The sequence below is a fragment of the Bombus vosnesenskii genome, unplaced genomic scaffold (assembly GCF_011952255.1).
Source record: "Bombus vosnesenskii isolate JDL3184/JDL3185 unplaced genomic scaffold, Bvos_JDL3184-5_v1.1 scf7180000013304, whole genome shotgun sequence".
Classification (NCBI taxonomy): Eukaryota; Metazoa; Arthropoda; class Insecta; order Hymenoptera; family Apidae; genus Bombus; species Bombus vosnesenskii.
The window spans coordinates 275,712-289,642 of NW_022882953.1; the positions used below are offsets into that span (position 1 = coordinate 275,712).

At 35.3% G+C, this 13,931-nt stretch overlaps 1 protein-coding gene across 1 annotated transcript in view; it reads left to right on the forward strand.

Moving 5' to 3' along the window:
* The first annotated feature begins 1,375 nt into the window (after positions 1-1,375).
* Positions 1,376-13,931, forward strand: part of LOC117234368 (torso-like protein) — a 33,970-nt gene continuing 21,414 nt past the window's right edge. The window contains exon 1 of the mRNA XM_033495490.1: positions 1,376-2,164. The gene's annotated coding sequence lies outside the window, so the exon portion shown is untranslated. The remainder of the gene's footprint in view (positions 2,165-13,931) is intronic.

Below are 13,931 nucleotides of genomic sequence, written 5' to 3' on the forward strand. Positions count from 1 at the left end.
GTGTCATAAACACACAAACTCAATCGCGTTTATTCGTTACACTCAAACGCATAATATCCTGAAGCATCTACAAGTTGCATATTTATGCCCATAATGACGTTTATGTATCCCTCTTTTCTGGTTTTATGTAATCAGTCCGTTTTCCTCGTATGTTTTTCCGACCAGACGGCCATAAATAACGCGTCTTGTCCCTCTTATTTTCATCCTCATCTTCGACATAAATCGACGATGGACACAGATTTTCCACCTGCTATAAAACTCGTTCTTCCCTGCGGTGCAGCGTCCAAGCGACACAAAATAGAAGCCACTAAGGACACGTACGATTCTGTGCCACCTAAGGATCCGTATTATTCAGACAAGAATCGAAAAAAGGAAAAAAGACGAGGATGCATCTTATCTGTCGTTTACCACCCATCGCGAGACTGGAACCTTCATTCCTTCCCTCCACGTTATCCCAACTAGTCCACTTAGTGATCAATGTGTGCGTGAACGATCATTTATTATCGTTTTATGTATGCAGGATGTTGTATGCAGTAGTGCCTTGTTAACTGACCGCAAGTTGGAAACGAATTTCGTTAATTGATACAAGGCTTAAGACATGCAACGCTTAAAAACAAGGATTCTATGTCGACGTGAAAGACGATAAAGATATTGTGAGTGATATTAGATTTAATCTAATACTATATAGTATTAATAATACTACGGAGATTATGAAGTCAGAATTGTACGTGAAGAGTTGAATGTTAGAACTTGGGACAAGCGAAATGAAAGAAATAGAAAATTAAGGAAATTATGAAAACGAAGAAAAGTAAATCTTTCAGCAAGTCGTTATCAGATAGAAAGCTTAAAGTAAGAAATTACCAATTGCTCAATCACTTAACAGATAAGAATTTCTTTCTTTCAGCATTCCATACTAATACCTCATACCTCATATCCTCATTTTCCAAAGAAATATTTATTTTATCAGCTCTTTCATTTTCATGGTATTAAATCTTTTTTAGTCATTTGAAAGAATATTATGTACTATCAAATGATATCAAACTTTATATATTTGAACGCTGTACAAATACCTTCTATATTCAAAAATGGTCGTATTTTCTATTATGACTAGTTAAGAAATATGTGTCATTTTATGCAGCAAGTATAACATCTTCATCTTAATAAATGCTGTACTTTTAGAATTAATTCTTATCTTAAAATTGACGATTTACTTTTTTAACAAATCCACGATACAATGCTCTGCTATACGAAGTCCCTTCTAAGAGATGGCAGGGATAGCTATGGTCAGCTGGCAAGGCAGAATTCCGGCCAGTTAGCAAGGCACTTACTATACACAGGCGCGCGCGCGCATTCACCGGTGATCGTTCGCTCACAGCGAGTAGATACGAAATAGCGGCCGCAGTCGCGAAGGCTCGCTGCTCACGGTGAGATCGTGGTACGTCGGGATCGTCAACGGAGAACGGTGTCGATCGTGATCGATCGATCGATCGTTGTCGGTGGTGAACGCGGCGATTCCCAACGTGACAAGAAGAACGAACGGAAAGACACGCCACACGTGAGAATACATCGTTCAGGATCAGAACACGAAAAAGACAGATAGATAGACAGATAGATAGAGAGAAAGAGAGAAAGAGAGAGCGAGAGAGAGAGAGAGAGAGAGACTGGTGATCTCGTTTTTTATCGATCGATTGTCCTCAAAGATTCGCAACATCGATCGATGGTCGCATTCACGACGATCGATTCAACGCGCGGGAAATAAAAGACCGCGTAAACTGCCGGTACGATTCTGCGCAATGACAACATCTTATCCGCGCACAAATTATTAATATTTCTAATAAATTGCATGTATGAATTTGAAGAAAGTAAGTGGTAATTGGTTTGAATTTAATTGGAGACTGAGTGACATTGAGTGATCAAGTTTGATCGTTGATGTAATATATTATCAAAGTAAGGTTAAGCGGATGTTTGTCACTTGGTACGAGATAGAATAACTCAAAGTGCACGAGGAGTGTGTCTGAAAGAACCACAGTGGTGATTTAGTAGTGAGAAACGACGAGTCTCGAAAGAAATGCTGATACGTTCTGTTGGTGGATCTACATAGTTGCGGCAAGATTGGAAGAGTAACTGCGAACAAAGAGAGATGGAGAATCCTTAAGACATCCAGGTGAGCCTATCAATTGCTCGTTTTTAAGTCTATGCAGGTGTTGCAGTTTTATCGATTTGACGTCAATATTTTGTAAGGGGAAACTTGACTGCTCGGTCGAAGTAATCGAAGTAAGTCGATGCGCGATAATATCGACGGATAATGTCGAGATCAGGATCTCTTCTTGCATAATAATTTATCAATTACAATACATAATATGTATTAGTAGATTGACAGGTTAGAAATTATTGTAGACATCTTTTTTACAATCTGATCATTTTTCATCAAATGGAATAATGAATTTATAATTTGCCAATCTGACTTGTGAAATTTCGTTAGCGTTATTACCAAACAATGTTAATGTCATACAAGGATACTTATTAATAGTTGTAATTTGGAACTTCTTCTGGCTTCTTTCGTTAGTTTCGTAATGTTAGTAGAATTGTGCAAGATGACCCTGATCATTATATAGGCTATAGAATAATATCATTCGTGGAAATATTTTTTTTATGAGGCTGATTATTTCTTAACAGGTAGGTAGGAAATTTAATTAAAGCTCCTTTGCTTTATGAGAGTTCGTTGTTATCGTCACATAAATAGTTTGGTCATCAGATACCCAGTCGTCTCTGCGGCGCCATGAATGAGAATTTGAGGGTTTCGTATCTTTTTATTTCATACTCATGTCCTGATCCATCTTTCGTGCACCTTGTTGCTTTTAGCATCGGGGTAAGGTCGGCTCTTGAAACGTATCCAATGTTCGGTCGTTTTCATGAAAATTCAATTGAGCACGAGTATCTTATTCAAATAAGGAAATGAAAGAAAGAAGGGGGACGAAGAAAAATATTCTGTATATGTAATATTGAATATGCTCAGTCGTGAGAATCAATGGTTGAAAAAACACGTGCTGCTTACAATGCATGTTTTCAAACTCACTATGTATACAAAACGATATTTTATTTCGTTAGATATTCTGACGTATAGTTTTGAAAATGATCAAGATAAACAAAATTTATGATAATATCATTCCATATATCCTATGTAAAGTAAATCTGAATAGTTGAATGATGTTTTAAAGTTCTGATAGCATTTTCATATAATTATGTTTGTGATCCATACACATTTGCATAGATATTTTAACTATCTTTCTAGAAATCTTTTATAGGTTTTTTTTATTGATTTCTTTGGTGTATTATTGATGGAACAATTTATGTTAATGAGGATATGATTTCTATTTAACGAAACAAAAACTTTACTATATATTTACATACATGTATAATTTAATTATTAGTTTAACCAAATTACGACACAAGCCAAGGATAATTATTAACATTGCTTACGCATCAAATACAACTACGTACACATATGCCAACCAAAACTTTAGAATCATTAAAGTATATAGTTCTCTATAATCAAATGTATCATTGTTCTCCTGCCAACTTTTCTATTAATTCGTCAATTGCATCAAGTGCCAACTACTCTTATAAACCTGATGTCCTTCAATTAATTTAACTCTAGAAAATTATTTAAACTAACCTAAAGTCATCAAGTTTCTTCTAAAAAAATCCCAACATCTCTTGCAAGCTGTAGTTAAAAATTTTCTAGTTATTAACCATCTACAAATATAGACATTATTCGTTATAAATACAATAACATAACATTAACCTATATTTAGACTCGCACGTATATCTATAATGATATAAAAATCACATTCAACGAACACCAAACGATTTCTTCATACGTTTCGAGCTCATGGAACCGATCTGTCAGCCACTTGGTAAAGTAGGTCTCCATTCAGGAAGTGAACTTACCGTCGAAATGAAGGTGCACATGTATACACGAGCTGCACGTGAGTCTACTGTTCGAACATTGCGTATCGACTTACCTAACGCGTTATTTAACCTCTCGCTACGCTAAACGTTGGATTACATTCCGCGGGACCATCGGATTGCATTCCGAAATTCTATCCGAATTGTTCGCGATGACCGATGCTCGAATGGCGAATCAATAGCTGCGGAATCGATTGCAAAAAGCTCGTCTATTAGGTTAGTTTTGATGCACCGTTAGCATTGACTAAAACCGTTAATCTGCGATGCGCGCGAACCTTGTCGTATTTAAAATAATAGCAGTAGCCTCGCTACGTTTCTTGGTTCACTTTCGTTTTTCTCACTCATCGTGTCGTCCTGCTAATGAACAATGTCTTAAATTTGAAGAATGTACGAGATAACTGTTACCGATACTCGTGAATTTCTGCTCAATTTTACGTTCAAATTTTTCTTGAAATATCGCAAGACTTTTGATTGTTGAAACAAGAATGAGATTCAGATACGCGCAAAAAGGGCTAATTCACAGGAACAATATAAGAAGGTGAGAACGTGGTAGTCGATTAGGGTTGGATGTTTCAATAATCGTTTCGTTATTACGTAGTACAGGGAAATTCTATTCATACAGAAATTTAATTTTTATTACTGTTGCAAATAAATATGAATTATGTATAGTATTTGAAGGTTCTATGTGTATGTGTATGGCAGTGGAGAAAAAGCTAAAAGTTTAATATTATGGAAAGCTTGTTATAGAGAATTGTTTATCAATTTTACAATTTTTTCTTTTCTTTTGTATTTTTACATGTTCGAATTCAATCTCTTTCTGTTTTATCTGCAATAATTAGAAAATTCTGAAAATGATCTCGTGTTTAATAGAGACAGTACGTTTCGAGTACAGCCGTTTGTGAAATTGTATACTATTATTCGAAAGAATGAGCCTCCAAATATCTAGCAATAATTAGCTACTAAGCTGAAGACCTCAGAGCCCACTGAAAGTTGTATTGCGACAACGTAGCCTTGGACTCGTTGTACTTAGGGGATTAACGGACTCATTCTCTAGCTGATTTCTATGTTTTCGTGCAATTATAAAAGAATTTCGACGTTATGAATGGCAACATTTAACTGTTAGAGATTTTTCTTTATAATAATATAATAATAATAATAATAATAATAATAATATAGTAATATATTATGCTACGTATATCAATGCTGCAAACTTCGCAACTTATTAATTAATAAAAATTATTAAATTATTTAAATGTAATGCTCATATATATGATTTTTGTCGAATAATGTTTCATACGGTAAGAACTCTCTCGTAGAATAGTGATTGCTAGAGTAATCATATCTGACAAGAATAATGTCTGGAAAGTTTGCAAGTAAGTCATTAATAATTTCGATTGCTTTCGATTTTCAAATAACAGTGGGGTACTTCGAACTCCGCTTGAGCACATGTGTTTAACACGTGCAAAAACAAGGCTTTTGATTTGAGCAGTAATATACAGATGTCTGGATTTACATGGAAGTTGCAAGGTAGATTAATAGCTCAACAGACTGTGCGAGTAAAATAGATCTTATGAAGAAAGGACAGGATGGGGATAAGCATTCCTTGGATGAAATTGAGCTTGAAATATAATGAAAAACGAGTGGAAATAAATCTTATGACTTATAGACAAATCTTACACTAATTTGCTCACAAAATATATGATAATTTTAACATTGAACGTTCAAAGATTTTTACATTTATCAGATAACACATTTAACAGATTTTTACATCTATAATAATTTAAGTTGAATTTTTTTTTTAATATCTCATTCAGTATCGAACATTGCTCGATATGCGAAAGAATTTTGGAATAAAGGTCAAAATTTTCGAAATCGTACAAGGATAACTCTGCTGTCATTCGATAGGTGAATCGGATATGTTGGTCAAGGTAAATGTCTGCAAATCTTTAACTTCTAACTAAAATAATATTCCAAAGACGTATTGTCTCTAGGTCATCGGATTTATAAATTAAATAATTTATAAATTTAAAGATACGGTATCTCCAGGTCATTGATAATGATATAAATAAAATAATATAATATCTATTTATTTAATAATATAATTTAATAATATTTATTTAATAATATAATATCTATTTTATTAAAATGAAAACAATTTCCCATTCGACGCTGAGAACTAAAATTCACGCGACAATTACGCAAATTCGTAACGCATCGAGCCAGAAGCAGTTGGTTTCGTAATCAATTATCACGATGAACTTTCATTGCCTTTATTATACTTTCACTGTGGCAGTACAGCTCGATTAGGGGGGCACGCGCGTCATAATAGAAATTATTCCCTGTGTAAGTTGCTTAATAGACAGGATACGTTTACGGCGAGGCAACGATTTCGTTGACGGTGCTCGTTTGTGTATAAAACAGTATCTGCTGTTCGTACGTATGAGTGTCGTAATAGTATATCCACCGTGTATACTTGTAGAAGAAAAATTGAACTAGAGCAATGAGTCAGGAGTCCGCGAAACCGTGTCAACGCGAATTAGTTACGCGAAATTGGCAAATGTGAATCTTCTCTTTTGCTAATTGCATTTTTTCGGAAGCTTCGGTCGCTAAATCGCATTGACCACTGTTCCAGCGATTGTGCAGAGATATTATGTCGTGTAGAGATGATGATGGTACTGTCGGTGAATAGTAGTGATAGTACATGTGACTAGCGCTACTAAATCTGTCACCTGATTCGATATTGAAATAATGATCCATTTGTAAATAAAAATGCCATAAGATAAGAGCGAAAGAAAATTCTGGTGTAACTCAAACTATGCGATCGTTGCTGGTTTAATATTGGCTAGTTGTCAATAGAGGAACATTAATTAAGATGAAGGATATGAAAATATTGACTATAGATTATAGATTCTAAAAATAAAGGAGAGAGATAAGGAGAACATAAAAGAACAATTTTCTAAAGTATACGATTTCAAGCTAATAGCAATATTTCACCATATGAAATTGTATGTACTTTATTATCAATTTAAATGATTTGTACATTATAAGAGATAAATATTATTGTCATTAACCAAGAATAGAACACGAATCCTGTTAGTGTTGATTTATATTTTTAGAATATTGCCGCTAACTTATAAATTAAATTAAAATATGTGTATAGGTTTCGAGCATTTCTACCAATTTAACGCATTGCATAAATCAACCTGCAATCACTCTAAATCTCTAGCATTTGCGTCACGTGTGCAGATAATAACACGTGTCTACCAAGAAAACCATAACGAAATTGAAAAGAATCGTACAACTGTTCAACCTTATTTTAATTCTCTCCTAAAACAAAGTAACCTACAGTTTACTATGAATCAACCAGAGTATATAGTGTACATGTATAACGAACCAACACTGACCATTGAGCGTGAGTTCATTAGGATCGACGCGTTATCCCAATCGATTCGTAGATCCGGCGATATGGAACAGCCGCAGGTGCAACAGAAACTATCAAAGAAAGAACGAGCTGTAAGGCTATAGAAAACTCGGACCACACGGTGTTCTCATTGCATTTATCACTGGCATCGCGACGCACTTTCACGCACATTCGTGTACCATACACTACCACATTCTTGCTATTGTACAATACAATGCTGTGTGATACTCCTTATCGTCTATCAAACATTTTTTTGTTTCGACGAACGAATAATAAGATACTCGATGCTACCTTAAGTCTCTCGTCCCTTTTTCTCTTATATTATATTATCCTGTTACATATTATTTTCAGTATTATCTGTTGTTACTTATTCTAACAATAAAAAGTGTTTAATTGAAGAACTATTGTTAATTTCCTTGTAGAACATTGAAGTGATTAGTATTTTCTACGATGTTTTTATTCTTCCAACAGCAACAGTTCTTTTAAGGGCCGTGTCAAATAACTGTTAAATAAACTTTATTTACGATAAACTCCCTTTCTTCTCGCATCTCATTCCAAATCCCATTCCAAACCCATGTGCATAAAAATGCACGCGATAAAAATCCAATACTTAATTTAGAATATTGCGTTAGAATACCTGTTCTACGACTAATTTCTATTTCTAAAAAAAAGTATTTCTAAAAAGATTTACAAACTGGAAGAAGCTACGAATAACTGATATACCGTAAAGAGAATATCTAAAGATTCGTTTAAGATTACTGTCGTAGACATTTGCATGGTAATGTATTCGTAGTATACACGCAAGTATCAATACATGCGGATGTGTAAGCTCGCGACAGATTAAAAGGAAAAGCGAGACAGAACGATTTATAACACGTGGTACGATTGCGGGTGACCGTCCTTATACCAGTTACCCAGATTTTCAACCAGGAACAAGCGGTCTCGGAGTAGTACCGGCGAGCACGACAGGATTTTGCAAGAAAAATACCAGGAGCTTGTACTTTCAAGTCGTGTTAGCCAGGTAAATCGACGACCTTACGCGCGTCATTGGCCGCGATCGATCGGTTCGTTCGTTATCCGTGAAATATTGATACGGTTATCTGTATCAACATATCGTGAAACCGTATAAATAGAAACTGATTGGATCGCATCAATAAAATCGATTGTTACGTTGCTGTATAGAATAATTGATGAGGCAACAGCGCGATTTAACAAGATGAGTGAATGTTCGTTAGGGTGGTTTGATAATGTTCATACTTTTGTGGCGTTAATGGTTTGTACTGATTGGATGTTAATTGATACGAGGCGCTTGTATGAATTACAATAGGCATTGATTCATTAATACTAATTGCTGTGTATTCGACATTAATTGGTTCTGATTGCTGATAACAATGATTGCGATAGACTATGATGTAAAGGAACGTGATAATTTGATACTGCGACTCGTAGATTGCAGTCTTCGTACGAGAGCAATAGAATTTGGAAGAAAATTGTTGTTCTTGTGATTTTTGTCAAATTAAAAAGGATTCTCATGGTTGGAGGAGTTAGAAAATGTCGGAAGCATTATTTGATCCTGTTTTATGATCATTGTCATTTTTGCTCGTAAATGCGATCGATAAATGAGTATCGTGTTTAAACACTGTTATTTGCATATCTGAAATAACAACGTTTCCAAGTTATGTAATTTTCAGGGAAAAGAATTTAATCGATTGAATTATTGGAAATCTTTGCGCTGGAGAGAATGATTGCTAAATCGTTCACTCGCTCATCCAAATAATTAAAAAGCGTAAAAAGAGTTAACAAATCTTTTGTAATACAGCGTGGCTATAAAATGAGAAAATGTTGCTCGAATGAACATAGAAACAAGATAAGAGACAATTTAGATGAATAAAGCGTGGCAGATATTATTCATAAATAATCGTAAGACGTACAATATAAATTGTTTTGAAGAAATAAAGAAGAATTATGCGTGTACAGGAATTTAGTTGAGAATATTTTTCGCGGTTCGAGGATTTCCGCTCTGCTTCGTCAGCTGTTACGTGGTAACAAATCAAGTATAAACCGCGAAATTGTTGCTCAACGCTAAAATGACTCGAGGTTAATGTCTCAAAGCCATTCACACCACTCGCAGAGCTCAAGAAAGCATTGTAATCATTATTTCCTCCGCGCTCGACGATTACCCAGTATTCTCTAGTGAAGTAACAATGCAGCGCGTATCTTTTGGCAAACTCGTTAGACTCGTTGAATGTGCCAATCGCGAGTTACATTCACGTTATTCTCCAAAATTATCTCCTCTCTTTCCCACCATTTTCCTCTGTTTTTATTTTCTGCCTTTTATCCGTTTGCATTCGAAGTTCATTGAGAAGAGTATAGCTGTAATTTATTTAAAAAATGATTTGATCGAACCAACCTTCTAATATCTTAAAACGATTCTTTATTTTTTCACAATCCTGTCTGTGATAATACGTTTCTATAATACATAACGCAACATTTGTTCTCATTTGCCTGTTTTCGCAATCGTGATAATATATACTCGTACAATATACATAATACATACATATAAGAAAAGCGTTGCAACAAGTCTTGTGAAAATTAGCTGCAACCTCTGTTATTGAATCGAAGGTATAAATATGCTCTCCTTTCAATCGCTTTAAAAAGCTATCAATCGATATTAGTGTTACGTGGACTTGCTTCTGTAATAATTCTCCGAGAGAATTCAATATCATAACGTAATGGGGAGTTACATATTCCAATTTTTCCAATTCTCGAATTCTCAAATTTCTCAATTTTCAAGCTCTTAAATTTTCAAATTCTCAATTTTCCAAATTTCGTTTCGTCTTGCGTTTACTTGCTTTTATCCGTTACTTTACTTATGGTCGTCGAAGGATCAATCAGATGCTGAGCATAAGATTACCAAAACCATTCAAACATCAATAATCGATATCGTCCGGATTGCATCAGCAGGATCGCAACGAACCTTAATAATCCTCGCGTTTACACAATGTTCCTTGAACAACGCTGAAGTAACCGCTCGGAAGACTAACGACCGCCTGCAAGACCATACGAAAGCGGTTTCCTCCGAAACGTTGGGCTCTGAAAGTCTGTATTCAGCCGTTGCAAAATCGCTCGTGTATTCCCGATGGAAACGTGACCACTGACGCGATTGGCTTCTCATGCGGCACTAGATCTTCGCTTCTTCCAGCGCTGTTCCTTTGGAAGAGATCCATGGCGCAAGATGATCGTAAGCGTCGTCATGCAAATGTCACGGGATGTGTTGTCGAGTGGACAGAAGAGAATTGCACGTGCAACCTCGCACGAACAATTTTCTTCTTTTTATCCTTTTTCCGAATAATAACCACGATCGAACACAATGACATTGTAGAATAGCCGTAAACGGTCGAAATTACACGAAAGACTGTAAAGGAAATTGACGACGAGGAGATGCGCGTTAAAAGTTTGCCCAAGGTTGACGAGAACTACCTTTTTTATTGAAATATTTTAGCAGATATAAATAGCGATGCCTCATTTTGCCATTCAAATTCTTACTTACTAATGCGTTCTTTATCTTTTTTTTTTCACTCGTGAAAAATGTCGACGATTACTGCTTTTTTGCTTTTGTAAAAAGATTGGCAAATCGAGACGTCTATTTTAATATTTAAATTTTTCGAATTTATTGCTTTAAAAATATTAACCTTTTCTTAATGTCACTAATCTTGATACGTGCCAGGTTGCTTTCTGAATTCTTCTCTTATTTACTCTTGTGAAAAATAGCGAAGAAATTTCGTTGATTTTTCCTAAGCAATCGCGTTAATACGATATGAACTAAGGGTCTGCAGATGGAAGAGGAGATTGCTTTTTCTTCGTTGGGAGATTCGAAACGGTGGAGTATGCTAGAGTGTATGGATGCATGCAAGTATTCGCGGGAACGAGGTGCTCTTATACTCCACGGTTCTAAAGATACGCTTAAAATGTCTCCGTAAATGCCAGGTTGGTTCCCGAAGATGTAAAAGGTATACGAATATTCTTCTTTCGCCTGTCGTTCAGTAACGACAATGCAAAGAATAATAAGCGAGACTGCACCGTCAACCTGCAAAAATCTCGTCTTGCTTCGACTTTCGAGATAAGAGCGAGGAAGATGATTTACAAATTAAGGACACAGTTCAAGACGTAGAAAACACGTCAAAAAGCATTAATATGCAAATAAAATATAAAATTCATTAAAACTGACGTTTCAAAAAATACACACGATGACTACAAGAAGCCACATCTCCTTATATTTGCTACGGCATCTACGTAGTAATTAAATCAAATACGAATATACTAAATCTCCTGCTATTTAATAATATAATTTCGTATGATTGTAAAAACTTGATGCTATGAAAATGAAATTTCAATGATAAAAAAGGTCTTCGTTGAAAAATAGATGTTTATGGCGATACTTTCCGTAGCCGGTGTAATTGCAGTGAAGTACAAGGAAATTTCGTCGCATATCCGAAATCTCGAGCTGTTTAACAATGGCGATATGCGGTTCGATGGTACAACGAGGGATATCGCGTAAAGTCGCTGACGGATATCATGGATACCATGGACTCGTTATCAATCAGTTGTATAAACGGTGGCATGTTCAATATTGACGTATGTGTAATTCCTGCGAGCGTGGCGCGTCGTAAACACAAATTGTTAGGATGCTAGCTAATGGATCATGGCTCGTTGGCGACGGATGACACCGGATTCACAGTATTGATTGTCGTGATACGACAACATGGAGGTGCGAAGTCGTTTATCATGGAACATTTAACGAATAATTTAATTGTAAAATAACGATATTGCTGCAAAGTGTATGTTTGTTTATTCGAGGACCTATCATTGATAAACGTACGTTTTATTACAGAATTCTATGTGAAAGCGAGACTCGCGTATACGAATGAAAACAGATCGGAAAAACAGGAATATTCGTGTCGCTGAAAATATCATGAAACGTTCGAAAAAGATGTTTTCAATCGCGTTCTTTTTGAATTCTCCTTTAAATACACCGATCGTGTTCTAGAATTTCTCGATTAAATTTCAATAAATATAGAATCATAGTTATAGCATAGATATAAATATAGATTGTTTTAAATTTTAGAAAAGAAGTTGCAAGAAAAATGTGGAATACGAAAGAAGCAAGGCTTTCAAAATAACTTACGTTTTATACAATTTCTTACTTCTATTCGTAAAAGAATTAACAAAGCTCTTGAAAAGCTTTGCAACTCCGTGTGAATATAATCGACTTGATCGTAATATTTATATAATCGATTATTATTTATATAATTACTTATATAATCGATTAATATTTAATGTTCGTTAAGGATTCCAATCGACGTGTGTCTAGTAGAGATTTTCGAAACGTCTACGAACGAGGTTACGAAGGTTCAGATGCAAGTGTCGCAAGTCACAAACATGAGTAATTTAATAAGTGAACTGCTCCAGTTATCATTATAATAGCGAGCGATTAACGTGGTCGTGTTGCCGAGCTCGAAACACAGGCCGCTGTTTGCAGACTGATTTCCTGGCTGTAAAATATCCATAATTTGTCTTGTCGCCAGATAAAAGGAACATTTGCTTTTCGAGACCGCGTTTGTCTCGCAATTAATTTACATACATACGGTACGTCGGTCGAGTGAATGACCTCGACCGCGTTATCCACCAAATTCTCTGATTCGGCTCCCAATTGAAAATGTTGCGTAAATATCGAGGTCTTATTAATGTTGAACGAACTAATAATAGAATGCTTGATTAGTACATTTGTTATTTAACGTATCGAGGTTGGATAAAAAGTAGAGAGTGGAAACGATGTCACGATATCTACAATTAACATACTTCGTGGATCACCGATGACCCATGGTTATCGGTTGCGAAACTTTCATTAGATAACAACAAATATTTTCTTGCCAACTGTTTGATTACTATAGTTTAGTGCAATTAGATTTTCTTTTACACTTGACAAGCACACTTTGCTATCGAAAAATAAGCAATTCAGGTTATTTTGTTCGGAGATAACGCGAACATAAACTTTAGGTGAATACTAAGATTCTACTATAAGTTTTCCTTATCTGTATCTTTCAAAGATGTGGAGATCTCAATTGTTTTCCATATAAAGGATATTTAAAAAGTTATGCAATAATAAAATTGGTCGAGCTATTAGCAATTATTATTATTAGCAATTTGTGTCAAGGATAAGTTGTGCAATTTTCACGATTATTTAAGGTCGAAGGTCGTAATTCATTTACGGAGATATAATTTGCAGATATAATTATTATAGCAAACAAATGTACGCTTTGTGATAAAAAGTACGAGTTGCTGACACAAAGTGCTGCACGCAAATGACTCCGTTTTAGATATATACGCGTTCCCCCTTTACGGCGTCATATTTCACGTGGCTTCGTGCTGTGATTTCTCCATGGTCTCTTTGCGTATGTTTTGTAACAAAAAGGGAAACATCATATTCTATCAGCCTGGATTCGAGAAACCAATTTAAATGTTCCTATCACGTGAAACTGTG